Source organism: Melanerpes formicivorus, unplaced genomic scaffold (genome assembly GCF_026170545.1).
Source record: "Melanerpes formicivorus ecotype bairdi unplaced genomic scaffold, bMelFor1.0.p_v2 SCAF_155, whole genome shotgun sequence".
NCBI classification, from domain to species: domain Eukaryota; kingdom Metazoa; phylum Chordata; class Aves; order Piciformes; family Picidae; genus Melanerpes; species Melanerpes formicivorus.
Genome location: NW_027142507.1, coordinates 146,904 through 173,678, shown reverse-complemented (window position 1 = coordinate 173,678; position 26,775 = coordinate 146,904). Strand labels below are relative to the sequence as shown.

The 26,775-nt window shown below is 56.5% G+C and overlaps 1 protein-coding gene and 3 long non-coding RNA genes across 7 annotated transcripts in view; all 4 read left to right on the top strand.

Annotated features, from left to right (window-relative positions):
- The window catches only part of OGFRL1 (opioid growth factor receptor like 1), a 45,202-nt gene extending 42,432 nt beyond the window's left edge, over window positions 1–2,770 (top strand). The window contains exons 10-11 of the mRNA XM_068168731.1: window positions 88–247; window positions 1,707–2,770. The gene's annotated coding sequence lies outside the window, so the exon portion shown is untranslated. The remainder of the gene's footprint in view (window positions 1–87; window positions 248–1,706) is intronic.
- Window positions 2,771–4,083: 1,313 nt separating this feature from the next.
- LOC137457001 (uncharacterized) lies at window positions 4,084–10,210 on the top strand. The gene is made up of 5 exons (XR_010991192.1): window positions 4,084–4,151; window positions 6,554–6,754; window positions 8,374–8,535; window positions 8,629–8,707; window positions 9,708–10,210. It is a non-coding gene; the product is annotated as an uncharacterized lncRNA (long non-coding RNA).
- A 548-nt stretch (window positions 10,211–10,758) lies between these two features.
- Window positions 10,759–13,415, top strand: LOC137457000 (uncharacterized). Its single transcript, XR_010991191.1, has 3 exons — window positions 10,759–10,929; window positions 11,174–11,333; window positions 12,794–13,415. It is a non-coding gene; the product is annotated as an uncharacterized lncRNA (long non-coding RNA).
- Window positions 13,416–16,700: 3,285 nt separating this feature from the next.
- On the top strand, window positions 16,701–20,954 carry LOC137457003 (uncharacterized). 4 transcript variants are annotated; one of them, XR_010991194.1, is made up of 4 exons: window positions 16,701–16,841; window positions 17,791–17,948; window positions 18,689–19,666; window positions 20,676–20,954. It is a non-coding gene; the product is annotated as an uncharacterized lncRNA (long non-coding RNA). The 4 variants fall into 4 exon arrangements; XR_010991195.1 differs by having other exon boundaries at window positions 16,703–17,948; window positions 18,738–19,666; window positions 20,676–20,951; XR_010991193.1 differs by having other exon boundaries at window positions 16,703–17,948; window positions 20,676–20,951.
- Window positions 20,955–26,775: the final 5,821 nt, after the last annotated feature.

Sequence of the window (26,775 nt, the reverse complement as noted above, 5' to 3'; positions counted from 1 at the left end):
TTTTGGGAATTGGTTCTGCTCTGTTACTCCTCAAGCTATGAGCAGACGCACAGACAGTTGTTAACAGAGTTTCTTTGTGCATTCCAGGTCCGGTGTGTTCAGACCGGCAGGATCTTCCTGGGCCATCCGATTACGGTTTCCGTTGACACTTTTCAGCCCTTACATCCGGTTTGCCGACAGAGGACGTTGGTTTGTGGGCCCTGGCAGCGACAGTTTTCCAAAGAGGAGCTCTAAGGCCAGCTGCAAGGTTAGGTTTGGATTCTCCTGGGGTGCCTGTGCTTGAAAGCCCCCCAGAGGCCGTGCAGAGTGGTGCTCGCAGTAGCTCTGTGCAAGTCTGCCGTGGGCTCAGGAGGCCAGTATCTAGAGAGAGGGAAGGACAGAGACACTTCTAAGACAGTTTTAAAGAAATAATTATGAGAAGAGGCAAATTAATTCTGGGGACTCATGTGATATATCTGTTTAAAAGAAAAAAAAATGAAGGAGGTTTCTGACCATAACCAGGCTGACAAAGCACAGTAATGTGGTTTCCTATGGGATTCAACTCCTCCTGCGTTGCACAGGACACTTCAACAGCTGTCCTGACGAGCTATAAGTAATGAACTTAATCCACCCTGTGCGAGCAATGGGGCAAAAGATTACAAAATCCATGTATGCAGTTGAGATGTGTTACGTTGGGACGCCCAGGATACACCTGATCAAGCTCTCCTAGTGTTTAGACGCAAGATGGAAGAAGGAAGGGGGAAGACAGAGCAGAAGGTCTATTTAAATATGAAACTCCTAGGCTGAAAGAAAAGAAAAACATTTTAAAGAGCACTCAGTGAGACTCTGTCACCAGCATAGCTAATCACAGAATCACTGAGTGTTAGGGGTTGGAAGGGACCCCAAAATAGCATCCGGTCCAACCCCTGTGCCAGTGCAGGATCACCTGGGGCAGGTTTTGAATGTCTCCAGAGACTCCACTAACTCTCTGGGCAGCCTGCTCCAGGGCTCTGGCACACACAGTGAAAAGGTTTTCCCTTCTGTTCCTGCGGAACTGCCTCCTTTTATTCGTCGGACGCAGCGAAGCCGCTGGGTCGTGTTGCTGCGGCAAGGTGACCACCCTGTAGTTCAGGGCCTGGGTCTGTGCCTTCATGGCAGCCTGTTCCCTTGGCACCCTGTCAGCTTAACAGCCCTGTACTCGGGGCCTGTGTGACGAGTTGTGGAGCCCTCCATCCCCCTTCTGTCCCCAGCAGCAGCCCAAGGTCCCTGTAAGCAGGGCTGGGGAGGCTGCTTTAGGCAGCTGACAGGAACCAACCTTGCCTGGCCCTTAGGGGGCTGAGGTCAGTCCCTGGGCTCCTGAAGAGGTGGTGGTGCGCTGCTGCCAGGAGGGCCGGCCCGTAGGTGGGGCACGGGCCAGAGCCTGTGGCTCTCTGTGGGGCTTTTTGGGGGTGCTGCTGAGGCCTCACTCTGTCCTGTTGGCATCCTTTGTCAGGGTAGCCAGATCCTAGGCCCGATGTCTATCGTTAGCTCAATCGCAGAATTTCCTCGTCTGCTGTTCCTGTCCGTAAATTTTTGCCAGTGCTTCTGTAATAAAAAGGTTTTTATTTCTCCTGTAACTTGCAAGCTGGTGACCTCCTTAGGAGCACCACTGTGTTGTTCACAAAGTTCTTTGCTGTTGCAAAGCTGGGAGAAGTGTGAGGTTCAGCTGATGAAGTTTCTCTCTTTAGGAGTGTCTGCTCAGCCGTCCTCTTCCTGGATCTCGGAGCTTTGTCTCTCCCTGTTTGCGGTGCCCCGACAAGGACTTGTGCCGACACATCCTCGGGAAGCTGAAACCACCAAAGGGTTTAATGGGTTTGAGACAAAATTCACCCAACTCCTTCTGCGGTGGTGTACGGGAAAGAGTCAGTAGGGGGAGCCGCAGGACAGCCTGCAGCAAAGCTCAGGACTTGTTCGCTCGCCTCTGCCTTCTGCACATCTCCTCGTCGGCCGCCTGTAAGCGAGACGCTTCACCAGCTGGCTTGTTTGAATTCAGCAAAGTTATGGCATGGAAGTTATCTGGTAGGAGTCGTTGCTAAACAGATGCAGTTGAAGCTTTGTATCTTCCGTTCTCTCTACTAGTTATTCTAATCTTGCCCTGTTGGTTTAGCCCATCAGTTTTCATGTTCTCTTCATGTATTAGTAGCAGAAGAAAGGGCCCCTTGATTCCAGTATTTCTTGCTGTAGTTCAGAGGTAGAGTTGGCTTTCCCTCTGACCTTTTACACTTTTACTTTGTGTTAAGTGGAACCCAAAACTGAATAGGATACTTTGTGTAAAGCTTGAGCAGCCCTTAACTTTCGAATTATTATACTGCATGCACTACTGCTTTGCAACATTCACAGGACTGTGGTGGTGTCAGATAGTTCACTTGCATTTAGCTCCTCAGGGGCCAGGCCTTCCTTTGGGCTGATAGTCTTGGCCAAAGCTGCAATGTTCAGTCCTTGCTGTGAAAGGCAGGAGGTGCTGGCTGGGCAGTTTGCTTTATTTTGTGCCTTTTTGGGGGTGAATCAAAGGGAGTGGGGGGATTGTGGGTGGGCTGGTTCTGCCACGTGGGGCAGGGGGCTGCTGCAGCAGAGGAGCAGGTGAGCGAGGGCTGGGCCCCCCCCCCTAAAGTGCTGAAAATTCTCCGAGGGGACCACACTATCTGTAAAAGTGTAAGTACTGGGGTGAGGCGAGGCGGAGGCAAACCTCTGGTTTGCAGCTGGAGAGGGAGGGCTTGGAGTGACTGGTGCGTAAGAAAGCTTTGGAAACGACCCCTGTCTGCCCTCTCTGCTTCTAAAAGGCTTTTAGCGTTGGAAAATAAAACCCACGTGGGGGCCCGGCTGCTGCCCACGCCCAGGGAAGTGCTCAGTGCTGCCACCCGGTGTGTAACGGCCGGCAGTGCAGCCGTGCCGCGGCGTGTGCCGCCCCGGGGGAGCTCAATGCTGCCACCCGGTGTGTAACGGCCGGCAGTGCAGCCGTGCCGCGGCGTGTGCCGCCCCGTGGGAGCTCAATGCTGCCGCCCGGTGTGTAACGGCCGGCAGTGCTGGCGGAACGAACGTTTTTCTGACAGCTCTTGGAGGAACATTTCTGTACAGGTGTTCCCCAGGGCTCCTCAGCTGCTCAGAACTCAACGTGTTGTCTTGGAGGGGAATAAAAACCATGGAAGGCTGAGCGTGAGGTGACAACGCTGGCGCCGCCCCCGCCAGCGTGGCGCCGCCCCCGCCAGCGTGGCGCCGCCCCCGCCAGCGTGGCGCCGCCCCCGCCAGCGTGGCGCCGCCCCCGCCAGCGTGGCGCCGCCCCCGCCAGCGTGGCGCCGCCCCCGCCAGCGTGGCGCCGCCCCCGCCAGCGTGGCGCCGCCCCCGCCAGCGTGGCGCCGCCCCCGCCAGCGTGGCGCCGCCCCCGCCAGCGTGGCGCCGCCCCCGCCAGCGTGGCGCCGCCCCCGCCAGCGTGGCGCCGCCCCCGCCAGCGTGGCGCCGCCCCCGCCAGCGTGGCGCCGCCCCCGCCAGCGTGGCGCCGCCCCCGCCAGCGTGGCGCCGCCCCCGCCAGCGTGGCGCCGCCCCCGCCAGCGTGGCGCCGCCCCCGCCAGCGTGGCGCCGCCCCCGCCAGCGTGGCGCCGCCCCCGCCAGCGTGGCGCCGCCCCCGCCAGCGTGGCGCCGCCCCCGCCAGCGTGGCGCCGCCCCCGCCAGCGTGGCGCCGCCCCCGCCAGCGTGGCGCCGCCCCCGCCAGCGTGGCGCCGCCCCCGCCAGCGTGGCGCCGCCCCCGCCAGCGTGGCGCCGCCCCCGCCAGCGTGGCGCCGCCCCCGCCAGCGTGGCGCCGCCCCCGCCAGCGTGGCGCCGCCCCCGCCAGCGTGGCGCCGCCCCCGCCAGCGTGGCGCCGCCCCCGCCAGCGTGGCGCCGCCCCCGCCAGCGTGGCGCCGCCCCCGCCAGCGTGGCGCCGCCCCCGCCAGCGTGGCGCCGCCCCCGCCAGCGTGGCGCCGCCCCCGCCAGCGTGGCGCCGCCCCCGCCAGCGTGGCGCCGCCCCCGCCAGCGTGGCGCCGCCCCCGCCAGCGTGGCGCCGCCCCCGCCAGCGTGGCGCCGCCCCCGCCAGCTGCTTTAAAATGGCTCAGTGCAGGGTCGTGGCTGGTAGAGGTTGGAGCTCTTCTGCTGTGTCCCAGGTCAGTGCCAGTCTCTGCTGCTTTGTGGGGTTTCTCTATAGCAGCCGCTGGAGCTGCCCGGGGCTTTGGGGGGGTGGCCACCGGCGGGGCTGCGCGGGGCTTTTGGGGGGGGGGGCGTGTCCGGGCTTGGCCGGTGGGGCTCTGCGGGGATGGCGGCTGCTGCCTCAACCGTGCCCAGAGGCCCCGTGGGAGCTCAATGCTGCCACCCGGTTTGTAATGGCCGGCAGTGCAGCCGTGCCGCGGCGTGTGCCGCCCCGTGGGAGCTCAGTGCTCAACCCTGTGTGTAATGGCCGGCAGTGCAGCCGTGCCGCGGCGTGTGCCGCCCCGGGGGAGCTCAGTGCTCAACCCTGTGTGTAATGGCCGGCAGTGCAGCCGTGCCGCGGCGTGTGCCGCCCCGGGGGAGCTCAGTGCTCAACCCTGTGTAATGGCCGGCAGTGCGGCCGTGCCGCGGCGTGTGCCGCCCCGGGGGAGCTCAATGCTGCCACCCGGTGTGTAATGGCCGGCAGTGCAGCCGTGCCGCGGCGTGTGCCGCCCCGGGGGAGCTAATTTCTGCAGCCTAACTGCGCTGAATGCTCGAAAATTCTTAGGGGAAGAGCGGAGAGCTTGAGTCGAGCGTCGCTATGGGTCCGGCGCCTGCGCCCTAGCCCGGCTCTGCTCGCGCCAGGGGGGCAGCGTCCCGGTGGTCGCTATGGATACGGCGCCTGCGCCCTAGCCCGGCTCTGCTCGCGCCAGTGGGGCAGCGTCCCGGTGGTCGCTATGGATACGGCGCCTGCGCCCTAGCCCGGCTCTGCTCGCGCCAGGGGGGCAGCGTCCCGGTGGTCGCTATGGATACGGCGCCTGCGCCCTAGCCCGGCTCTGCTCGCGCCAGAGGGGCAGCGTCCCGGTGGTCGCTATGGATACGGCGCCCGCGCCGCAGCGGGTCCGGTCCCGCGCACGCGCCCTCCTCGCGGGCTGCGCCCCGCTTTTCTGGCCGGGGGGGCGGGCGCCGCGCTGAGCAGCTTTGGAGCCGGAGCGGTGGCGGAGAGCCCTGATTTGGCGCCTGACGCCGTTCTGTGCCCCAGGGTGCCTGCGAACCGCCGTCCTTTGGCGGGGCAAGGCGTCCTGGCGCATTCGGGGAGCTCGCAGTGCGGTTTCCGGTGTCGCTGCCAGCCCGGGACTCCCAGGTGTGTTCCTTCCGGCGTCTGAAGGTGGTCTGGGGCCATCGGCAGGGCTTTTGGGGGTGACGGAGGAGGTCTGGGGACACCTAAAAGGGTCTGGGGATATGTAAAGTTCTGGTGGGGCCATCTGAAAGGGTCAAGGGTCGTGGAGAGGCAGCTGGGCACCTCCGACGGACCCTTTGGGAGGTCTCTGCAGGCTCCCGTGGGAGCTGGGGGTGTCTCGGGGTGGGTTTGGGTTTGGGTTTGGGTTTGTGCTGCAAACAGCGTTGATAATGACTTAGAGAAAGACACACAAGAGACTCAGTAAGTCTCTTGTATCGTGCTTCTATTCTGGCGCCTGACACAGGTAGGATCATTTCAAAAGAGCTGTGTGTCTTCAGAGAGGTTTGGGCAAACTTTTATACAAAAAGTTATCTGTCTATAATGACAGAGGTCCAGATGCTGCCTATCTATACAAAGCTTATCTATCTAAAAGAGCAGAAGTACACATATCATGTAGGTGTCCTTTATCTTATACAAAAGAGCATCTTGTCCAAGACTAACAGAAGTGAATCACTGACAAATCCTGTTATTCCTTCTCTATCCAAAGGCTGTCTGCCAGCCCCTCTCCTCCTCCCTGCGTCCCAGCATTTCAGCTAACAAGCGGAAAATTCTTATCAACTCTGTGGTTCTGTTAATGAGACTTTTCTGTTCGTCAATTCCCCCCTTTCTCACAGCCAACAGTATATTCCTATACTATATTTTCTTAAGGCAAACTTTGGACCCAGGCTTTCTGAGCTATCTTTCCCATGCTGACAATTGTGGAAGGTACTCTCAGATGTAGTCACCCAGTCTGATGCCCCCCAAGTCCAATTCATTGAGGCTTCCCCAAATAAAGGGGTCCTCATTTGGCCTCGAGGAAGTTCAGTGCATATCCAACAGTTAGAGAGATTAGTTTGCAAAGCCAATTCTTGCCTAACGTGTAAGTACATATTGCCTTCCCATCCCTCAATTTCCTTGCTGTGCTGCAAAGATTTTGAGGGGAATTTCTAGGTATTAACTACAGCCAGGGCAATCCTTCAAGTGCCCTAGGAATGCAGTGAAAACCTTTTGGGAATTGTTCCTGCTCTGGTACTCCTCAAGCTATGAGGAGCTCTTCAGGGCAGCTCCAAGGTTAGGTTTGGATTCTCCTGGAGTCTCACACAGAACGAGTCTCACGATTCCAGTGGTCTAATTTCATAGCTGCATTTTCTTCTCTCTGCCTAGGTGACAGGACGACCTCACTAATGAAGAGAGATAGCCTGAGCTCTGCAGGAACCTTGAACCCAAGCAGCCAGTGCCTTCTGTGAGTACAAGCTGTCCTTGCTCAACGTGGAACTAGTTGAGAGCTGAAGCCAGACCACGCCTTAATTCCCTCAGCTTCCTCTTCTGCAGATTAAACAGTCCCAGTTCCTTCAGCCACTCCTCGTAAGGCTTGTTATCCAGACCCCTCACCATCTTTGTGGCCCTTCTCTGGACTCACTCTCTCACAAGGGGTGTCCTGGGGAACACCACTCGTGCCCGGCCGTCCACCGGCTGGGTTTAACTCTGTTCCCCACTGCTCTTGGGGCCCAGCCATCCATCCTGTTCTGCTGTCCAGCAGTCCCTTTGAAAAACAATCCATCTGAAAAAAGAAGTAGCAGAGAAGGAAAGCTGAAGCTGCAAAGATTGCAGTCCCCTCAGTTCTGGTTGTAGCCAGGTGGGGGTTGGTCTCTTCTCCCAGGCAAGCAGCACCAGAGCAAGAGGACACAGTCTCAAGCTGTGCCAGGGGAGGTTTAGGCTGAATGTTAGGAAGAGGTTTACAGCTTGGCCAAAGACTCTTCTGATCCCTGTCTTCTGGTCGTGACCAGCTGCGTGCACGGGTGGCCAAGAAGGCCACTGGCAACCTGGCCAATATCAGGAACAGTGTGGCCAGCAGGAGCAGGGAGGTCATTCTGCCCCTGCACTTGGCACTGGTTAGGGCACACCTTGAGTCCCGTGTCCAGTTCTGGGCCCCTCCGTTTAAGCAAGACGTTGAGTTGCTGGAAGGAGTCCGGAGAAGGGCAACAAAGCTGGGGAGGGGTTTGGAGCACAGGCCTGTGAGGAGAGGCTGAGGGAGCTGGGGTTGCTTAGCCTGGAGAAGAGGAGGCTCAGGGGAGACCTTCTTGCTCTCGGCAACTCCCTGAAGGGAGGTTGTAGCCAGGTGGGGGTTGGTCTCTTCTTCCAGGCAAGCAGCACCAGAACAAGAGGACACAGTCTCAAGCTGTGGCAGGGGAGGTTTAGGCTAGAGGTTAGGAAGAGGTTCTGCACAGAGAGAGTGATTGCCCATTGGAGTGGGCTGCCCAGGGAGGTGGTGGAGTCACCATCTTTGGAGGTGTTCAGGAGGAGACTGGATAGGGTGCTTGGTTGCATGGTTTAGTTGATTAGGTGGTGTTGGATGATAGGTTGGACACGATGATCTTGAAGGTCTCTTCCAACCTGGTCCGGTCCATTCCATTCCATCACCATCTAATCAACTAAACCACGGCACTGAGTGCCTCATCCAGTCTCTTTCTAAACACTTCCAGTGATGGTGACTCCACCACCTCCCTGGGCAGCACATTCCAAAGGCCAATCTCTCTTTCAACCTGCTCTATTCTATTCTATGAAGACCTTCTTCCTAACATCCAGGTTTAATTGGTGAGAGCCACAGACTTGGTTGCTGCCACCCGCTGCTAAGGGGTCTGAGTGGCCCCCAAATGGGGTTTGGAGGCAGGTAAAGGTTTCTTTTGGCGTGTGAAGGGGTTTTGTGGGCATCTAGAAGGGGTGTGGAGCCCCCTGAAAGGGTCTGGGATAGTGTCAGGGGGTTCTGGGCTGGTCTACCAGCGGGTCTGGGGACATTAGAAGCGTCTGGGGGTACCTAAAACGGAGCTGAGCGTATCAGATGGGGGGTTTGGGTGCCTCCAAAGGGGTTTTGTGGGCATCTAAGTTGGGGAATCTGGGGGGGTCCTGAAGGAGTTGGGGGGTTCTCCTCAAGCTATGAGCAGACACACAGACAGCTGTTAACGGACTTTCTTTGATCATTCCAGGTCTGGTGTGCTGGGACTGGCAGGACCTTCCTGAGCTGTCCACGTACAGTTTCTGTCGACACTCTTCAGCTCGTACATCCGGTTTGCTGACAGAGGGTGTGGGGTTTGTGGGGCCCGGCAGCGAGACTTTTCCAAAGAGGAGCTCTTCAGGGCAGCTCCAAGGTTAGGTTTGGATTCTCCTGGAGTCGCACACAGAACGAGTCTCACGATTCCAGTGGTCTAATTTCATAGCTGCACTTTCTTCTCTCTGCCTAGGTGACAGGACGACCTCACTAATGAAGAGAGATAGCCTGAGCTCTGCAGGAACCTTGAACCCAAGCAGCCAGTGCCTTCTGTGAGTACAAGCTGTCCTTGCTCAACGTGGAAGTAGTTGAGAGCTGAAGCCAGACCACACCATAATTCCCTCAGCTTCCTCTTCTGCAGATTAAACGGTCCCAGTTCCTTCAGCCACTCCTCATAAGGCTTGTTATCCAGACCCCTCACCAGCTTTGTGGCCCTTCTCTGGACTCACTCTCTCACAAGGGGTGTCCTGGGGAACACCACTCGTGCCCGGCCGTCCACCGGCTGGGTTTAACTCTGTTCCCCACCGCTCTTGGGGCCCAGCCATCCATCCTGTTCTGCTGTCCAGCAGTCCCTTTGAAAAAAAATCCATCTGAAAAAAGAAGTAGCAGAGAAGGAAAGCTGAAGCTGCAAAGATTGCAGTCCCCTCAGTTCTGGTTGTAGCCAGGTGGGGGTTGGTCCCTTCTCCCAGGCAAGCAGCACCAGAGCAAGAGGACACAGTCTCAAGCTGTGCCAGGGGAGGTTTAGGCTGGATGTTAGGAAGAAGGTCTTCATAGAATAGAATAGAGCAGGTTGAAAGAGAGATTGGCCTTTGGAATGTGCTGCTCAGGGAGGTGGTGCCCAGGGAGTCACCATCACTGGAAGTGTTTAGAAAGAGACTGGATGAGGCACTCAGTGCCATGGTTTAGTTGATTAGATGGTGTTGGAATGGAATGGAATAGAATAGAATAGACCAGACCGAGTAGGAAGAGACCTTCAAGATCATCGTGTCCAACCTATCATCCAACACCACCTAATTAACTAAACCATGCAACCAAGCACCCTATCCAGTCTCCTCCTGAACACCTCCAAAGATGGTGACTCCAGCACCTCCCTGGGCAGCCCATTCCAATGGGCCATCACTCTCTCTGTGCAGAACCTCTTCCTAACCTCTAGCCTAAACCTCCCCTGGTGCAGCCTGAGACTGTGTCCCCTTGTTGGGCCCGGTGATGATCAAAGTTCTTTTCCAAGCTGCTTACTCCTGTTTGGTTTTATTCTCCTGCATGAATTGTCAGTTCAAAGCACTCGAGAGAAATGGTGTGATGGCTGTGCTGCAAAGCATCAGACTGGGGACCAAAAGACAACCTCCTGTGGATCGATGTACCGGGATATTCCAGGAACCTCTGTGCTGCCATAGACCTGGACTTAAACTCGTTCCAGATGCCGCGGTGTGTTCCACATGACAATCGCACTCGGCACGTGAAGAGTGGCCAAGAGACTTCCCTTGTTTCCTTTGTGGAAGGCTTTTGTGTGTCCCCCGGCCCCGGGGGCCGTGTTCCTCTCGGGCAGGCTGCGGACGAGGCTGCCCTCGGCAGCAGGCGTGCCGCAAGCGGAGCGGGAAGCTGTGTTCCTGGCAGTTCTCTCTCCGCCTGGATCAGGACGAAGGTGCCGGCCGACAAGGACTTGCACTGACACAGGGTCAGAGAGCTGAGAGCACCAAAGGGTTTAATTGGTGAGAGCAACAGACTTGGTTGCTGCCACCCGCTGCTAAGTGGCCCCCTAATGGGGTTTGGAGGCAGGTAAAGGTTTCTTTTGGCGTGTGAAGGGGTTTTGTGGGCATCTAGAAGGGGTGTGGAGCCCCCTGAAAGGGTCTGGGATAGCGTCAGGGGGTTCTGGGCTGGTCCACCAGCGGGTCTGGGGACATTGGAAGCATCTGGGGGTACCTAAAGTGGAGCTGGGTGTTTCAGATGGGGGGTTTGGGTGCAACCAAAGGGGTTTTGTGGGCATCTAAGTTGGAGAATCTGTGGGGGTCCTGAAGGAGTTGAGGGGTTCTCAGTGAGGTTTTGGAGTCTCTATGGAGTCCCTGTTGTATCTTGGGTCTGCTGTGGGATTGGTAGTGACTGGGTGCTCCGGTTTTGGTGGCTCCAGGGCAGCAGGTACCCACAGGGCTATGCCTTGCTTTATGTTCCCCAGCTGTGGGCCAAGCAGGAGCCCCAGGGGAAGGGAATTTCAGCATGTGGCGGGTGATAGTGGAGGCGACTTCCTGACAAAATGGCTTTGGGGGTTTGGTTAGGTCTTGTTTTTATGGTTGACTCACTCTTGCTTTCTTTCCTTTTTTTTCAGGGAGCTTAACTGCTTTGCCTGAGGACCAGTTGCAGATTTGTATTCGGCCTCAGCCACAAGCCCTGACACGGAGCGGGGTGCTTTGGTGTCAGAATGTGGAGCTGTTGGAAACCCAATTGCTCACTGAAAAAAAGAAAAGGAATAATTTGTCATAAAAAAATCCCCACAGTTCCTGTAAGCTTTCGAGTTCCTACTTAATAATATAAAGCAGTTTGTGGTTTGGTTGGTTTGGTTTTTTTCTTGTTGTGCTGCAAAGATTTTGATAGGAATTTCTAGGTATTAACTACAGCCAGAGCAAGCCTCTACTTGCCCTGGGAACGCAGTGAAAACCTTTTGGGAATTGGTTCTGCTCTGTTACTCCTCAAGCTATGAGCAGACGCACAGACAGTTGTTAACAGAGTTTCTTTGTGCATTCCAGGTCCGGTGTGTTCAGACCGGCAGGATCTTCCTGGGCCATCCGATTACGGTTTCCGTTGACACTTTTCAGCCCTTACATCCGGTTTGCCGACAGAGGACGTTGGTTTGTGGGCCCTGGCAGCGACAGTTTTCCAAAGAGGAGCTCTAAGGCCAGCTGCAAGGTTAGGTTTGGATTCTCCTGGGGTGCCTGTGCTTGAAAGCCCCCCAGAGGCCGTGCAGAGTGGTGCTCGCAGTAGCTCTGTGCAAGTCTGCCGTGGGCTCAGGAGGCCAGTATCTAGAGAGAGGGAAGGACAGAGACACTTCTAAGACAGTTTTAAAGAAATAATTATGAGAAGAGGCAAATTAATTCTGGGGACTCATGTGATATATCTGTTTAAGAGAAAAAAAAATGAAGGAGGTTTCTGACCATAACCAGGCTGACAAAGCACAGTAATGTGGTTTCCTATGGGATTCAACTCCTCCTGCATTGCACAGGACACTTCAACAGCTGTCCTGACGAGCTATAAGTAATGAACTTAATCCACCCTGTGCGAGCAATGGGGCAAAAGATTACAAAATCCATGTATGCAGTTGAGATGTGTTACGTTGGGACGCCCAGGATACACCTGATCAAGCTCTCCTAGTGTTTAGACGCAAGATGGAAGAAGGAAGGGGGAAGACAGAGCAGAAGGTCTATTTAAATATGAAACTCCTAGGCTGAAAGAAAAGAAAAACATTTTAAAGAGCACTCAGTGAGACTCTGTCACCAGCATAGCTAATCACAGAATCACTGAGTGTTAGGGGTTGGAAGGGACCCCAAAATAGCATCCGGTCCAACCCCTGTGCCAGTGCAGGATCACCTGGGGCAGGTTTTGAATGTCTCCAGAGACTCCACTAACTCTCTGGGCAGCCTGCTCCAGGGCTCTGGCACACACAGTGAAAAGGTTTTCCCTTCTGTTCCTGCGGAACTTCCTCCTTTTATTCATCGGACGCAGCGAAGCCGCTGGGTCGTGTTGCTGCGGCAAGGTGACCCACCCTGTAGTTCAGGGCCTGGGTCTGTGCCTTCATGGCAGCCTGTTCCCTTGGCACCCTGTCAGCTTAACAGCCCTGTACTCGGGGCCTGTGTGACGAGTTGTGGAGCCCTCCATCCCCCTTCTGTCCCCAGCAGCAGCCCAAGGTCCCTGGAAGCAGGGCTGGGGAGGCTGCTTTAGGCAGCTGACAGGAACCAACCTTGCCTGGCCCTTAGGGGGCTGAGGTCAGTCCCTGGGCTCCTGAAGAGGTGGTGGTGCGCTGCTGCCAGGAGGGCCGGCCCGTAGGTGGGGCACGGGCCAGAGCCTGTGGCTCTCTGTGGGGCTTTTTGGGGGTGCTGCTGAGGCCTCACTCTGTCCTGTTGGCATCCTTTGTCAGGGTAGCCAGATCCTAGGCCCGATGTCTATCGTTAGCTCAATCGCAGAATTTCCTCGTCTGCTGTTCCTGTCCGTAAATTTTTGCCAGTGCTTCTGTAATAAAAAGGTTTTTATTTCTCCTGTAACTTGCAAGCTGGTGACCTCCTTAGGAGCACCACTGTGTTGTTCACAAAGTTCTTTGCTGTTGCAAAGCTGGGAGAAGTGTGAGGTTCAGCTGATGAAGTTTCTCTCTTTAGGAGTGTCTGCTCAGCCGTCCTCTTCCTGGATCTCGGAGCTTTGTCTCTCCCTGTTTGCGGTGCCCCGACAAGGACTTGTGCCGACACATCCTCGGGAAGCTGAAACCACCAAAGGGTTTAATGGGTGAGAGCAAAGCTCAGCTGTGTGCTGAAGCTGCAAACCTTGCCCAGAAGGCTGTCCCCGGCTCGGGGTGATAAAAAGAACAGGAGCGTAGCCGCTCGGCTGTCTTTCCTTCTGTGATGCCACAGGGGGGTGGGCGAGGATACAGCAGAGGAGCAGTGAGGGAGGGGTGAGGGCAGCCTCCCACAAAGGCTGCTTGCAGACCTGAAATGCCAAATGTTTGAAATGCCAGGACGTTCTTGGAGGGGAGGGAAAGCCCCGGGAAAGTGTAAGAGTGATTGTGAGGTGTTCCAGCAGAGGAACAGCGGTGCTGCTTATTGAGAGATTGCAGAAGGGCAGTGATTTGTGTGCAGAAAGGCCTTGACATGACCCCCCTCTGTTCTGTAGAAAGGCTTCTAGAGGAGAAAAGCACATCCTGAGCAGAGCCACGGGGGGGTGTGGGGTGTGGTTTGAAACAGAAATAGCAACTGTCTCTCAATTAAAACAGTGGATTGTCTTTCATGTGTGTGTGGTGTGCTGTTTTTTCATTGACTGGAAAAAGCTCTGCAGGGAGACCAGCTGATCTGCTCCCGAGGCACAGCAGCACCGGACCTGCTGAGCGTTGGGGGCCTGTTAAGGAGGGTCTGCTGTCATCTGAAGTGGGCTTGGGGGTATGAAAGGGGAATTTGGGGGCATGTGAAGGGTTCTGGGAGCATCTAGAGGTGTCTGGGGACCTCTGGAGGGGCTCCTGGGTCATGTCTGGAGGGTCAGGGAGGAGTGGGGGGGTCTGTGCCTCAGTGTGGTTTCGGGGTCTCTGTGTCAGGTCCCCACAGCGTGTGGGTTGCTGTGTGGCACTGCTGGAGTCTCGGTGTCCCTAGCGCCGCTGACTCTTCTGCTCACTGCTCCCACCTTGTGGGCACGGCCAGGTACTGCTTGCTGTTGCCTGCTGCCAAGGGTGTGAGTGGCCTCTGAAGGGAGGCGCAGAGAGGTATTCTGGGGCGTCTAGAGGGGCTTTGTGGGCATCGAGAGGTGTCTGGCGGCCTCTGGAGGGTCTCTGGGGGTGTCTCTGGAGGGTCCTGAAGCAGCTGAGGGGGCGGGGAGTGGTGGTGCTGTGTTAGAGGTCTCTGGGGGGTTCCAGGTTTTGGGGTCCCCCAGGATTGGGGTGGTCTCACTCCGGTATTGGGTGTCCTGCAGTCCCAGGACCCCCCAGCCACATCTCCCCCGACATCTCAAGGCGAGCTGCGAGCACCTCAAGGGCCTTAGAGGGTGACAAAGGAGGTCTGGGGGCATGTAGACGGAAGTGAGGGCACCAAGACGGCACCGCTCTCCCCGTGACAGCGCCTGCCCTTCCCAAGACGGCACCGCCCTCCCCGTGACAGCGCCTGCCCTTCCCAAGATGGCGTCGCCCTCCCCGTGACAGCGCCTGCCCTTCCCAAGATGGCGTCGCCCTCCCCGTGACAGCGCTTGCCCTTCCCAAGATGGCGTCGCCCTCCCCGTGACAGCGCCTGCCCTTCCCAAGATGGCGTCGCCCTCCCCGTGACAGCGCCTGCCCTTCCCAAGATGGCGTCGCCTTCGCCCCGTCGGCTCCGACCTAGCCAGCGTAACTATCGTCCCCTCTGCTTTCTCCGCTCCGCATCATCTCAGTGTAGACTCTGCTGCTCTCTGGAGTTGTTCTGTCCCTGCTGCAGGACTCTGCTATGGGTCTGAGGGTGGGCAGCAGCGAGGGGGGGGGGGGCGAGAAACATCAGCGGCGAGGGGGGGGGGTGGGTGTCGATTTGCCGCGGTCGGGAGCAGTCTGCTCACGAGCTGTTCTCCTGTCTCTCCCAGCTCTTGCAGGCTGACCCCAATGCCCCCAGACTCGCCCAGCGATCCCAGGGTGAACCCCGCAGCACCCAGACTCGCCCAGCGATCGTCACGTGATTAGGGGCCACGCAAAGGAGGGGCGGGGAGCAGAGAAAGCGGCGGCGGCGCTGTGAGGGGATAGGAAAGGGAAAGGGTGGGAAGGGAGCTAGAGGGGAGGGGGAGCGGGGAAGAGTGCGCAGGTTACGTCACTGGAGGCGGGGCTAGCGGGCGGCAATAGAATGGCTAAGGGAGGGGGCGGGAACGAGAGGACAGCTGCGTCACAAGGGGGCGGGGTTTGAGTGAAATAGGATGGTTATGGAGGGGGCGGGGAAAGGGCTGAGGGAGGTTGCAGGAGGTGGGACTGGAGGACTGGAGGCAGGGCTGGAGAGCGACAATTGGATGGCTATAGGAGGGGGCGGGGCTGGAGGAGGGCAGCAGGATGGCTATGGGGGGGGCGGGGAATAGCGCAGACTATGTCACGGGGGGCGTGGCCTGAGCAGCTGGGGCAGAGAGGCGATGGCTGCTGATTACGTCAGAGCAAGGGGGCGGAGCACCCAGGCGGGAGTTGGGAGGAGGGCACCAGGGCTGCCCCACGCGGTGACATCAGAGAGTGGAGTGGGGCCGCGGGGAGCGCGGAAAAGGGAGAATGGGAGGGGAGAGGAGGAGGAGGGGTGGGAGGGAGAGGCTGGGGGGGGTCATTAGTGGCCACCCAAGCTCGATACTGATCCAGACTCGTCCAGACCGGTCCAAACCGGTCCAAGCCGGTCCAAGCCGGTCCAGACTGGTCCAGACCGGTCCAAACCGGTCCAGACCGGTCCAAACCGGTCCAGACCGGTCCAGACCGGTCCAAACTGGTCCAGACCGGTCCAAACTGGTCCAGACCGGTCCAAACTGGTCCAGACCGGTCCAGACCGGTCCAGACTGGTCCAGACCGGTCCAGACCGGTCCAGACTGGTCCGAACTGGTCCAGACCGGTCCAAACTGGTCCAGACCGGTCCAAACTGGTCCAGACCGGTCCAGACCGGTCCGGACCGGTCCAGACCGGTCCAAACCGGTCCAGACCGGTCCAGACCGGTCCAAGCCGGTCCAGACCGGTCCGGACCGGTCCAGACCGGTCCAAACCGGTCAAAACCGGTCCAAACTGGTCCAGACCGGTCCAAACTGGTCCAGACCGGTCCAAACTGGTCCAGACCGGTCCAGACCGGCCCAGACCGGTCCAAACTGGTCCAGACTGGTCCAAACTGGTCCAGACCGGTCCAAACTGGTCCAGACCGGTCCAAACTGGTCCAGACCGGTCCAAACCGGTCCAGACTGGTCCAGACCGGTCCAAACCGGTCCAAACCGGTCCAGACTGGTCCAGACCGGTCCAAACCGGTCCAAAACACTCCAGACTGGTCCAAGCCGGTCCAAGCCGGTCCAGACCGGTCCAGACCGGTCCAGACCGGTCCAGACTGGTCCAGACCGGTCCAAGCCGGTCCAGACCGGTCCAGACCGGTCCAGACCGGTCCGGACCGGTCCAAACTGGTCCAGACCGGTCCAAACCGGTCCAGACCGGTCCAAACCAGTCAAAACCGGCCCAGACCGGCCCAGACCGGCCCAAACCGGTCCAGACCGGTCCAGACCGGTCGAAACCGGTCCAGACCGGTCCAGACCGGCCCAGACCGGTCCAAACCGGTCCAAACCGGTCCAAACCGGTCCAAACTGGTCCAAACCGGTCCAGACCGGTCCAAACCAGTCAAAACCGGCCCAGACCGGCCCAGACCGGTCCAAACCGGTCCAGACCGGTCCAGACCGGTCCAGACCGGTCGAAACCGGTCCAAACCGGTCCAGACCGGCCCAGACCGGCCCAGACCGGTCCAAACCGGTCCAAACCGGTCCAAACCGGTCCAAACTGGTCCAAACCGGTCCAAACCGGTCCAGACTGGTCCAGACCGGTCCAGACCGGTCCAAACCGGTCCAAAACACTCCAGACTGGTCCAAACCGGTCCAAACCGGTCCAAACCAGTCTACACTGGTCCAAACTGATCCATACTGTTCCAAACTGGTCCAAAATGGTCCAGACCGGTCCAGACTGGTCTAGACTGGTCTAGCCCTGCCTCCATACTGGTACATACTGGTCCCCCCTCTCTTCCTCTCTCCTCCCTTCCCCTTCCTTATTCCTTTCCCACCCTCCCCTCCCCTCCCCTTTTGCCGCCCACCCCTAACCCCTTTCCCGCCTTTGCTCTTTCCCCTCCCTCCTATTGGCTGCACCGTGCCAGAAGCTCCCTCCCCCTTTTAGCTTGGTGGGGGGAGGGGGCATGGCCAGCCACCCGCCTCCGCTTCACTTTCTCCCTCCCTTATTTGGGGGGGTGGCGTGGCCAGCCCCCCACCTCGCTTCTTCACTGCCCTCCCTTTGTGGGTGTGGCCAGCTGCCCTCCTCCGTTTCACTCTCCCTCCCTTATTTGGGAGGGGGCGTGGCCAGCCAGTCCCATCGCAGTGCACTCCCAGTCCTTCGCATTCTCTCCCAGTTCCCTCCCATTCCCATTCCACTACACCCAGTTCCTCCCTGTCCTTTCCCACTCCCTTTCCAAAACCCTTCCAGTGCCCTCCCAGTCCCTTCACTGTTCCCTACCAATTCCCTCCCAGTTTCCTCCCACTCCCTCCCAGTCCCCTCCAATTTCACTCAGGTCCTCCCAGTTCCCTCCAAGTCCCCTTCCAGTTTGACCCAGGCCCTTCCCAGTTCCTTCCCAGTCCCCTCCCATCCCTCCCATTCCCTACCACTGCCCTCCCTGTCAATCCCAGTCCACCCAAGCCCCTAACAGTCCATCCCAGTCCCTTTCATTCCCTTCCCAGTTCACTCAGTCCCATCCCAATCCCCTCCCTGTCCCTTCCCTGTCCCTTCCCAATCCCCTTACTGTCCCATCCCACTCCATCCCAGTCCCTGCCAGTCCCTCCCAGTCCATTCTCACTATGTCCCCTCCCTGTCCCTCCAAGTCCCCTACCATACTGTCCCACTCCCTTCCCAGTCCCTCCCTGTTTATTCCTGTCTCTTACAGTACCTCCCAATCCCTTCTAGTCCTATCCCAGTATGGGAGGAGACCAGTAGGGACCAGGAGGCACTGGGAGACATGCCTGGACCAGCTGGAGGCATTGCTGGAGCCCTGGGAGACAACTGGAAGCAGCAGGAACTCAACTGGGAGCACTGGGAACAACTGGGAGAGCACTGGGAGCACTGTGAGTATCTCCACATAACCCCCAGTGCCCCCCTCAGCCCCTCCAGACCTCCTCAAAGTCTTTCCAGAGTCTCTGAGTTCTTCCCAGTGCCATTCAGAGCCCTTCCCAGTACCTCCCAGTTAACCCTTATAGTTCTCCAGCGCCCCCTCACTCCCCCCAGTAACCCTCCCCCCCCAGATCTTTTCACAGCCTCCCAGTACCTCCCAGTGTCCCCCCAGAGCCCTTAACAGCCTCCCTGTCCTTCACAGTACTGTCCTGAGCCCTTTCCAATTCCCTCCCTGATCCATCCCACTCCATCCCAGTCCCTTCCAACTCTTTTCCCTTCCCATTCCCTTCTTAGTTCCCTCCCAATCCCCTCCCACTGGCTCCCCACTCCCCTCCCAGTCCCGTCGCAGTGCACTCCCAGTCCTTCCCAGTCTCTCCCAGTTCCCTCCCATTCCAGTACACCCAGTTCCTCCCTGTCCTTTCCCACTCCCATCCCAGTCTCTTCCCAGTGCCCCCCCAGTCCATCCCCGCCCCTCCCAGTTCCTCCCATTCCATCCCAGTCCCTTCACAGTCCCCAACCAGTCCCTTCCCCATCCCTTTCCAGTACCCTCCCAGTTCTACCTGCACTACCTGGCAAGAGCCCTGGTGGACAATTGGAAGCAGTAGCATCCCCACTGGGAGACAACTGGGAGCACTGGGAGCATGACCCAGGAATTCCCAGTACCCCCCCTCAGTCCCCCATTTCCCTCCCACAGCCCTTTACAGCCTCCCAGTCCATCCCATTTTCTCCTACACCTTTCCCAGTCTGGGAGGAGACTGGTAGGGACTGGAAGTTTCTGGGAGAGTCTGGGAGCCGTACCTGCAGCACCTGGAGTCAGACCTGGAGCCCTGGGAGACAACTGGAAGCAGCAGGAACCCAACTGGGACAAAACTGGGAGACAGCTGTGAAAGTCCCCTCCCAGTCCCTGCCAGTCCCTCCCAGTCCATTCCCACTATGTCCCCTCCCTGTCCCTCCATGTCCCCTCCCATACTGTCCCACTCCCTTCCCAGTCCCTCCCTGTTTATTCCTGTCCCTCCCAGTACCTCCCAATCCCTTCTAGTCCTATCCCAGTATGGGAGGAGACCAGTAGGGACCAGGAGGCACTGGGAGACATACCTGGACCAGCTGGAGGCATTGCTGGAGCCCTGGGACACAACTGGACCGCCCCAAAGTCTTTCCACAGTCTCTGAGTTCTTCCCAGTGCCATTCAGAGCCCTTCCCAGTACCTCCCAGTTAACCCTTAGACTTCCCCAGTGCCCCCTCACTCCCCCCACAGTAACCCTCCCCTCCCAGAGTCCTTTCACAGCCTCCCAGTACTCCCCACTACCTCCCAGTACCTTCCAGTAACCCCCAGTGCCCCCCTGAGCCCTCCCAGTTCCACTGAGGAAGTCCTTCCACAGCCTCCCAGTGACCCTCTGTACCCCACTGAGCATCCCCAATTCCTCCCCAGAGTCCTTCCACAGTCTCCCAGTACCTCCCCACTACTGTCCTGAGCCCCTCCCAGTGCCTCCCAGTCCTTTCCCAGTCTGGGAGGAGGCTGGCAGGGGCTGAGAGGCACTGGGAGGGACTGGGAGCCATACCTGCAGCACCTGGAGTCAGTTCTGGAGCCCTGGGATACAACTGGAAGCATCAGGAACTCAACTGGGAGCACTGGGAGGAACTGGGAGACAACTGGGAGAGCACTGGGAGCACTGTGAGTATCTCCCCATAACCCCCAGTGACCCCTTCACCCCCTGCAGACCGCCCCAAAGTCTTTCCACAGTCTCTGAGTTTTTCCCAGTGCCATTCAGAGCCCTTCCCAGTACCTCCCAGTTAACCCTTATAGTTCTCCAGTGCCCCTCACTCCCCCCCAGAGTCCTTCCACAGCCTCCCAGTACCTTCTAGTACTTCCCAGTAACCCCCAGTTCCTCCTAGTACCTCCCAGTCTCACATAATCAACCAGGTTCGAAGAGACCTCAGATCTCATCAATTCCCTCCTATGTCTGCATCCCTATCCCCTCCTCACAATTAAACCATGGCTCCAGCTGCCACATCCAGTTCTTTTTTGGAACACCTCCAGGGATGGGGACTCCACCACCTCCCTGGGCAGCACATTCCAATGGCCAGTTCCTCTTTCTGGGATGAACTTTGTCCTCACCTCTAGCTTAAACCTTCCCTGGCACAGCCTGAGACTGTGTCCTCTTGTTCTGGTACTGGGTGCCTGGGTGAACAGACCAAACCCCACCTGGCTACAATCTGCCCTCAGGTAGTTGTAGAGAGCAAGAAGGTCTCCCCTGAGCCTCCTCTTCTCCAGGCTAAGCAACCCCAGCTCCCTCAGCCTTGCCTCACAGGGCTGTGCTCCAGACCCCTCCCCAGCTTTGTTGCCCTTCTCTGGACATCTTCCAGCATCTCAACATCTTTCCTAAACTGAGGGGCCCAGGAACTGGACCCAGAACTCAAGGTGTGGCCTGACCAGTGCTGAGCACAGGGCAGAATGACCTCCCTGCTCCTGCTGGCCACACTGTTCCTGATGCAGGCCAGGATGTATTTGGCCTTCTTGGCCACCTGGGCACACTGCTGGCTCATGTTCAGCTGGTGTCAACCAGCACCCTCAGGTCCCTTTCCAGCCTGGTTCCTATCCAGCTAGTCTGACCCCAGCCTGTAGCAATGCCTGGGGTTGTTGTGGTAATGTGTAGAACCTGGCACTTGCATGTGTTCAATAGCATGCCCTTGGACTCTGCCTGGAGGAAAGCAGAAAGTATCTATGGAAGGTTTCACGACAGGAAAGAACAACAGGCTGCTGACGACGGAAGAACGGTCTGATGATAAAGAAGAGCTGACTGCAGTAAACAGCCTGAAGCGCGAGACAGAAGGACGCTCGCCTCCGTGCCGGAGAAGCTCAACCTGCTATGGGATGAAGATAATAATGGAGAGCTGCATATCAAAGGAGAAAACTCAATTAGCAGCAGTGGTGCAAGAATGCCAGGGAATTGCTTAGCCTGCTTGGTTTTTCCTACATACACTGCTTGTTCTGTACCACTAAACAATTCCTGCTTCACCAACCAGGGAGTCCGTGCATGCTTTCCAAACTCTGCCCATCTGTCCAGCCTGTCAGGGTCCCTCTGCTGAGCTCTCCTACCTTCCAGCAGATCAACTCCTGCCCCCAGCTTGGTGTCATCTGCAAAGTTATTGATGATGGACTTGCTCCCCTCATCCAGATCATCAATACAGATATTGAACAGGATGGGACCCAGCACTGATCCCTGGGGGACACCACTAGTGCCCGGCTGCCAGCTGCATGTGGCACCATTCACCACCACTCTCTGGGCCCAGGACTCCAGCCAGTTCCTAACCCAGCACAGAGTGCTCCTGTCCAGGATGTGGGCTGTTCTGCTTGGCCAGGAGTTTGTTGTGGCAGACAGTGTCAAAGGCCTTGCTGAAGTCCAGGCAGACTACATCCACAGCCTTCCCCACACCTACCAGGCAGTCACCTGGGCATAGAAGGAGATCAGGTTGGTGCCCTTGCCCGTCCTGCAGGTTTGCTGTGATTGCCCCCAGGACGATCTGCTCCATAGTCTTGCCAGGCACTGAGGTCAGGCTTACAGGCCTGGAGTTCCCAGGTTCTTCCCTCCAGCCCTTCTCGTGAATGGCATCACACTGGCAGCTTCCAGCCACCTGGGACCTCAGTGGTCATGCAGGACTGGTGGCAAATGTTGGACAGTGGCTTGGAGCTCATCTGCCGGAGCTCTCTGCCCTGGGATGGATCCCATCTGGTGCCATAGACTTGTGAGGGTCCCAGTGGTATCCCAGTCCCTCCCAGTTCTTTCCCAGTCCTTCTCAGTCAGATTTTTCTGACAGCTCTTGGAAGAACATTTCTGTACAGGTGTTCCCCAGGGCTCCTCAGCTGCTCATAACTCAACAATCTTGGAGGGGAATAAAACCCATGGAAAGCTGAGCGTGAAGTGACAAAGCAGGCACCGCCCCCCCCCCAGGGTGGCACCGCCCCCCCCCCAGGGTTGCACCGCCCCCCCCCCCAGGGTGGCACCGCCCCTTCCCAGGGTGGCACCGCCCCTTCCCAGGGTGGCACCGCCCCTTCCCAGGGTGGCACCGCCCCTTCCCAGGGTGGCACCGCCCTTCCCAGCGCGGCACCGCCCCCCAGCGCGGCACCGCCTCCACCCATGTGGCACCGCCCCCCAGCGTGGCACCGCCCCCTCAGCGTAGCATCGCCCCCCCAGCCTGAACCCCACCCCCCAGCGTGGCACCGCCCTCAACAACATGGCGCCGGATGCTTTAAAACGGCTCAGTGCAGGGTCGTGGCTGGTAGAGGTTGGAGCTCTTCTGCTGTGTCCCGGGTCAGTGCCAGTCTCTGCTGCTTTGTGGGGTTTCTCTATAGCAGCCGCTGGAGCTGCGCGGGGCTTGGGGGGGTGGCCGCCTGCGGTGCTGCGCGGGGCTTTGGGGGGGGTGGCCGCCCGCGGTGCTGCGCGAGGCTTTGGGGGGGTGGCCGCCGGCGGTGCTGCGCGGGGCTTTGGGGGGGGTGGCGGCTGCTGCCTCAACTGTACCCAGAGATACCTGTAACTCTGTGCTTCTAATGCATGCAATAATGACGGAAGTGTGGAGCTGTAAGTGATAACAGAATTGGCCCTTTATCTCTTTTTCTTTTCTAGTACACCCAGTGTTTCCCCACTCCTGTTAGGAGTCTTGTCTGCAGGACTCTTGCTGTTCTCCACATGTGGGGTGTGTGTGTATGTCTACATCAGGAGCAGTCTATACGTTGTGCTTTGGAGAACAAGACCACAAGTAAGTCTGCTTTGTGTTGCACTCATGAGGAATGAGCTGCCCTGGGAGGTGATGGAGTCACCATCACTGCAAGTGTTTAAAGTAAGACTGGATGAGGCACTGAGTACCATGGTTTAGTTGATTAGATGGTGGTGGGTGATAGGTTGGACTCAGTGTTCTGGAAGGTCTTTTCCAACCTGGTTAAGTCTGTATTCTATTCTGCTTTCCCGATTGCTCCCAGCATGGCCCCTGTGTTCTCCCTCTTCTTCCCAGTAACTCCAAAATCCTTTTCTAGTGCTCCCAGTGCCTTCCCAAGTCTCCCAGTGGGGCCCCAGATCTTCCCTCGGTGGGGAAGTGTTCTCCCAGCATGCCAAACTCTCTTCTTGGTGCTCCAAGTACCACCAGATGCTGACTGTGTGTTTTGGGACAGCATCAGTTCACAGCTCTGTGAGTTAAATGAACGCTGAAGGGAGAACAAATGATTTTGTGGTATTTTTATTGAATGCATGCTAACCTCCTCAGAGCTTTACAATGTGAGTAACTGAGATCTGTTCTTTGCTTTTTGCTTTATTCTTTACAGATTGACTCTTTGCTTTCCACTTCATTAACCGAGCAAGCAAGACGTGCAGCAGCGACACGGTCGGCACAAGGGCTACGGCTGCTGCGACGGTACAGCCTCGCCCTGCCAGCCTAGCAGGGGATCTCCTGCTTGGCTTGTGTGGGCTCCAGGTAGGGTTTGATCTGTCAGTCAGGAAGGAAAGGCTGAAAAAGAAACTGCTCAGTCCACGCTTTTACCGAGGAGCTGAAACTTCTTCCAGTGTAGACTCCAACCGAGCAGGTAGGTAAGCAAGCAGAAGTCCTCTGATGGGTATAATGGGAGTGGCAAAGAGACTTCCCTTGTTTCCAGTGTGGACAACCTCTTGTTTGTCCCCTGACCCCAGGAGCTTCTCACAGGGGCTGTGTTCCTCACTAACAGCAAGGCTGCGCTCGGCCCCTGGGGATGCTGCAACCGTAGCAGAGAAGTTGTGCTCCTGGCAGTTCTCTCTCCACCTGGATCAGGATGAAGGTGCAGGCCATTGCTCTGCAGCTAGGCACCGCTGGGAGCTGCAGCTGGTGCCCAGATCAAAGACAGCTTTGTCTCTAAGGCCAGTGCTTCTCTGCAGAGAAACCAAGATTTCTCTGTAGGTGTTGCCCAGGGTTCCTCATCTGCTCAGAATGCCCAGCTCCAGTGCCAGGCTGATGTCCCCTCACAGCCGTCACTCTGTCGGTGCTTGCCTAGAAGTGCCGGAAATCTTCCTGGAACTATTGGAGAAAAGGAAGCTTTGTCTGTCTCTGTTTGCAGTGCCCTGAGAAGGACTTGTACCGACACAGGCTCAGAAAGCTGAAACAAAACAATGAGAGCAACAGATGGAAGAGATGGGTTGATTGCCAGCAAGAAATGCACCAACTGCAAGGTGATTATGGGGTAGTAAATCCCTGAAGGTGTGACACGCTTGGAGATGCAGACCTGCGCAGCAGCTGTCACAGAGGAGGGAAGCGCAGCAAAAACTCAGCTGCGTGCTGAAGGTGCAAATCCTACTGAGAAGGGCATCCGTGGGTCGGGGTGATAAAAAGCAGGGCAGCCCCTCAGCTGTCTCTCTTTCCTTCCATGATACCACATGGGGGTGGGTGCTGATGCAGGAGAGGAGCAGGTGAGTGAGGGGCGGGGGATGCTGCCCAAAAAAGCTGCCTGAATGCTCTCAGAGGGGATGAAAACCCATGAAAAAAATTTAAGTGTTAGTGTGAGGTATTCCAGCAGAGAAAAAGCTGTGCTCTTAATCGAGAGATTGCAGAACAGTAGTAATGTGGATGCAAAAAGGCTTTGAAATGACTCTTATTTGCAAACTAAAAAACCCCACAAGACACACAAAAGAAACATCACTGGTTTTATTTTTAGTTTCTTAATTTGAATGGGAAGTCAAGGGGAATATAGAGGCATGTGGGGACTAATGGAAGGTCTCCTGTGTGTATTTTAGTCGGATGGTTAGGGTTAGTTGTGGTGGTGGGGGGAAAGCTTTGCAGTAGTGGCCTTTGTGGCGGGGGTCCAAATAACCCTAAATATCCAACTAATCCTTTGGGAGACTCTCCAGAGGCCCTCCTCATCCCTCTATGTGCCCCCAAATTCCCCTTTGATACCCCCAGGTGCACCTTAGGTGCCAACCGATCCCCTTAAGAGGGGTGGCAACACTGAGCAGTTAGGGGCTTCTCTTGCCCCTGTGTGTGGGGAGCAGCTGAGTGCGGCCCTCTTTGAAGGTTTTTCCATTTGTATTGAAAACTAAGAAACAAAAAGAAAAAAACCCCAAAGGAACAAAGAAGGGCAACCCCCCCCTCCCATGACAGACAAAAAGGAAGGTCTACTGTTTTTATGTGATACACATGTTATATTTATGCTTTGAAACCCTGTTTTGCTCTCCCTAGAATTTGCTTTTACATTCCAGAAGCTCTCCTGTTTAAGTGGATGTAGAAGAATAGTATGATGTGGGAAGGTGTTTTGGGATAGCTTTGGAAGACTACGGGGAAGATTTGCCTTTGCTCGAGTCAGAGAAAGCTATGTTTTGCCTTTGACTCTGAGAGTAATGTAAACACTTTGGAACCGAAGGAGAAAAACTGGGCAGAGTTTGGTTGGACGTGTTAAAATAGTTTTGTTGTCACGACCTACTGTATGCCTTAATTACACGTATGCCAGTAGAAAATGCCCAACTGAGATGTGCCACGTGTGCCTTCTGATTAGACTATATAACTTTGCTGTATAATGTAATAAATGTCTTCAGCTGCTTACATCTGGCCCAGAAAGCACTGCTCGAAGTATTTAAAACATCAATACTACAACAAATGGTCACCCCGGACAGAGGTAAGTGACTGGGGAAACTGAGCGTCGGTGCCTCCTGTTGAGGAGCACGTATGGGTAATGAAAGAACAAAAGAAGATAACTTGATACTCAGAGTCATTTACTTACATCTTGGAGGGAAAAAAAAGGGCAACAATGTAGAATGAAAAGACATGGGAGCGGGGAGGGATGGCGGCAACAAAAGTAAACACAATTGTTACATCTTCCCTTACAACACAGGGACTAATTAAAGATTCTTTAGATCAATTAGCAGAGCATTATAAAGCTGTTACAATAGTAATGCCATTTCACCAGAACAAAGCTCTTCTTTGACATCTACGCCCCCCAGCCCTTCTCCCCCACCATGGCCACTAAGCTCACCTGCACCCCTGGAGCTGCAGTCACTGGCACCTGGCCAATAGCAACAGCAGCCCACTCCCCACCTGCTGCTGGACACCCTCCCACTAACTCTTAAAAGTTTTTCCATGTGTTTTAATTGTGGACAGAAGGGACACTTTAGGCAAAAAGCATGACTTGGGAGAAGATGACTGTCCTAGAAGCCTGTAAGAAACACTGATTGCCAGATACTTTTGTGTACTTTAGGAACTGCTGCTGTAAGTTGTATGCACTGACATCCAGCAATATGGAGTGGAGAAGAGACAGTGGCATCTGCTACAAGCACCTTGAGTTTTAGGCTCAAAAACATCAATGTAGCTCAAAATTGCTGCTATCGCCTCCTATGGAAGTCTCCATGCCTTCAGGGAATCCTACATTTGACCTCGAGGCTGCCTGGAAGGGCAGCTGGTGTGAATTCGGTGGCTTTCTCCCCACCCCCCTTTCCCCCCCCCTCTCTTTGTCCCTATGGTGCCTTTGCTAGCCGGCCGCCTCCCCCCCCCCCCATTTCTCCCCCCCTTTCTGATAACCTCTCTAGTCTATGAAAGTTGTGTTCTGATTTAAAGCAACAATGATTATTTCATTATTTCTGATTGTGATGTGTTTTAGAGATTTTTTTTTTGGTTTTTAATAGTTGTTTTACCTGTAAGCATAATGAATAGTAAGTATTTAGTGTTTATAAGTATTAAGTAATTAGTGATTGTACTAAGGTACTAAGGTGTTAGGATAAGAGTTTGATATAGGGATATTATAGAATGAGATTTTTGTTTCTTTGTATTCAAAATCGT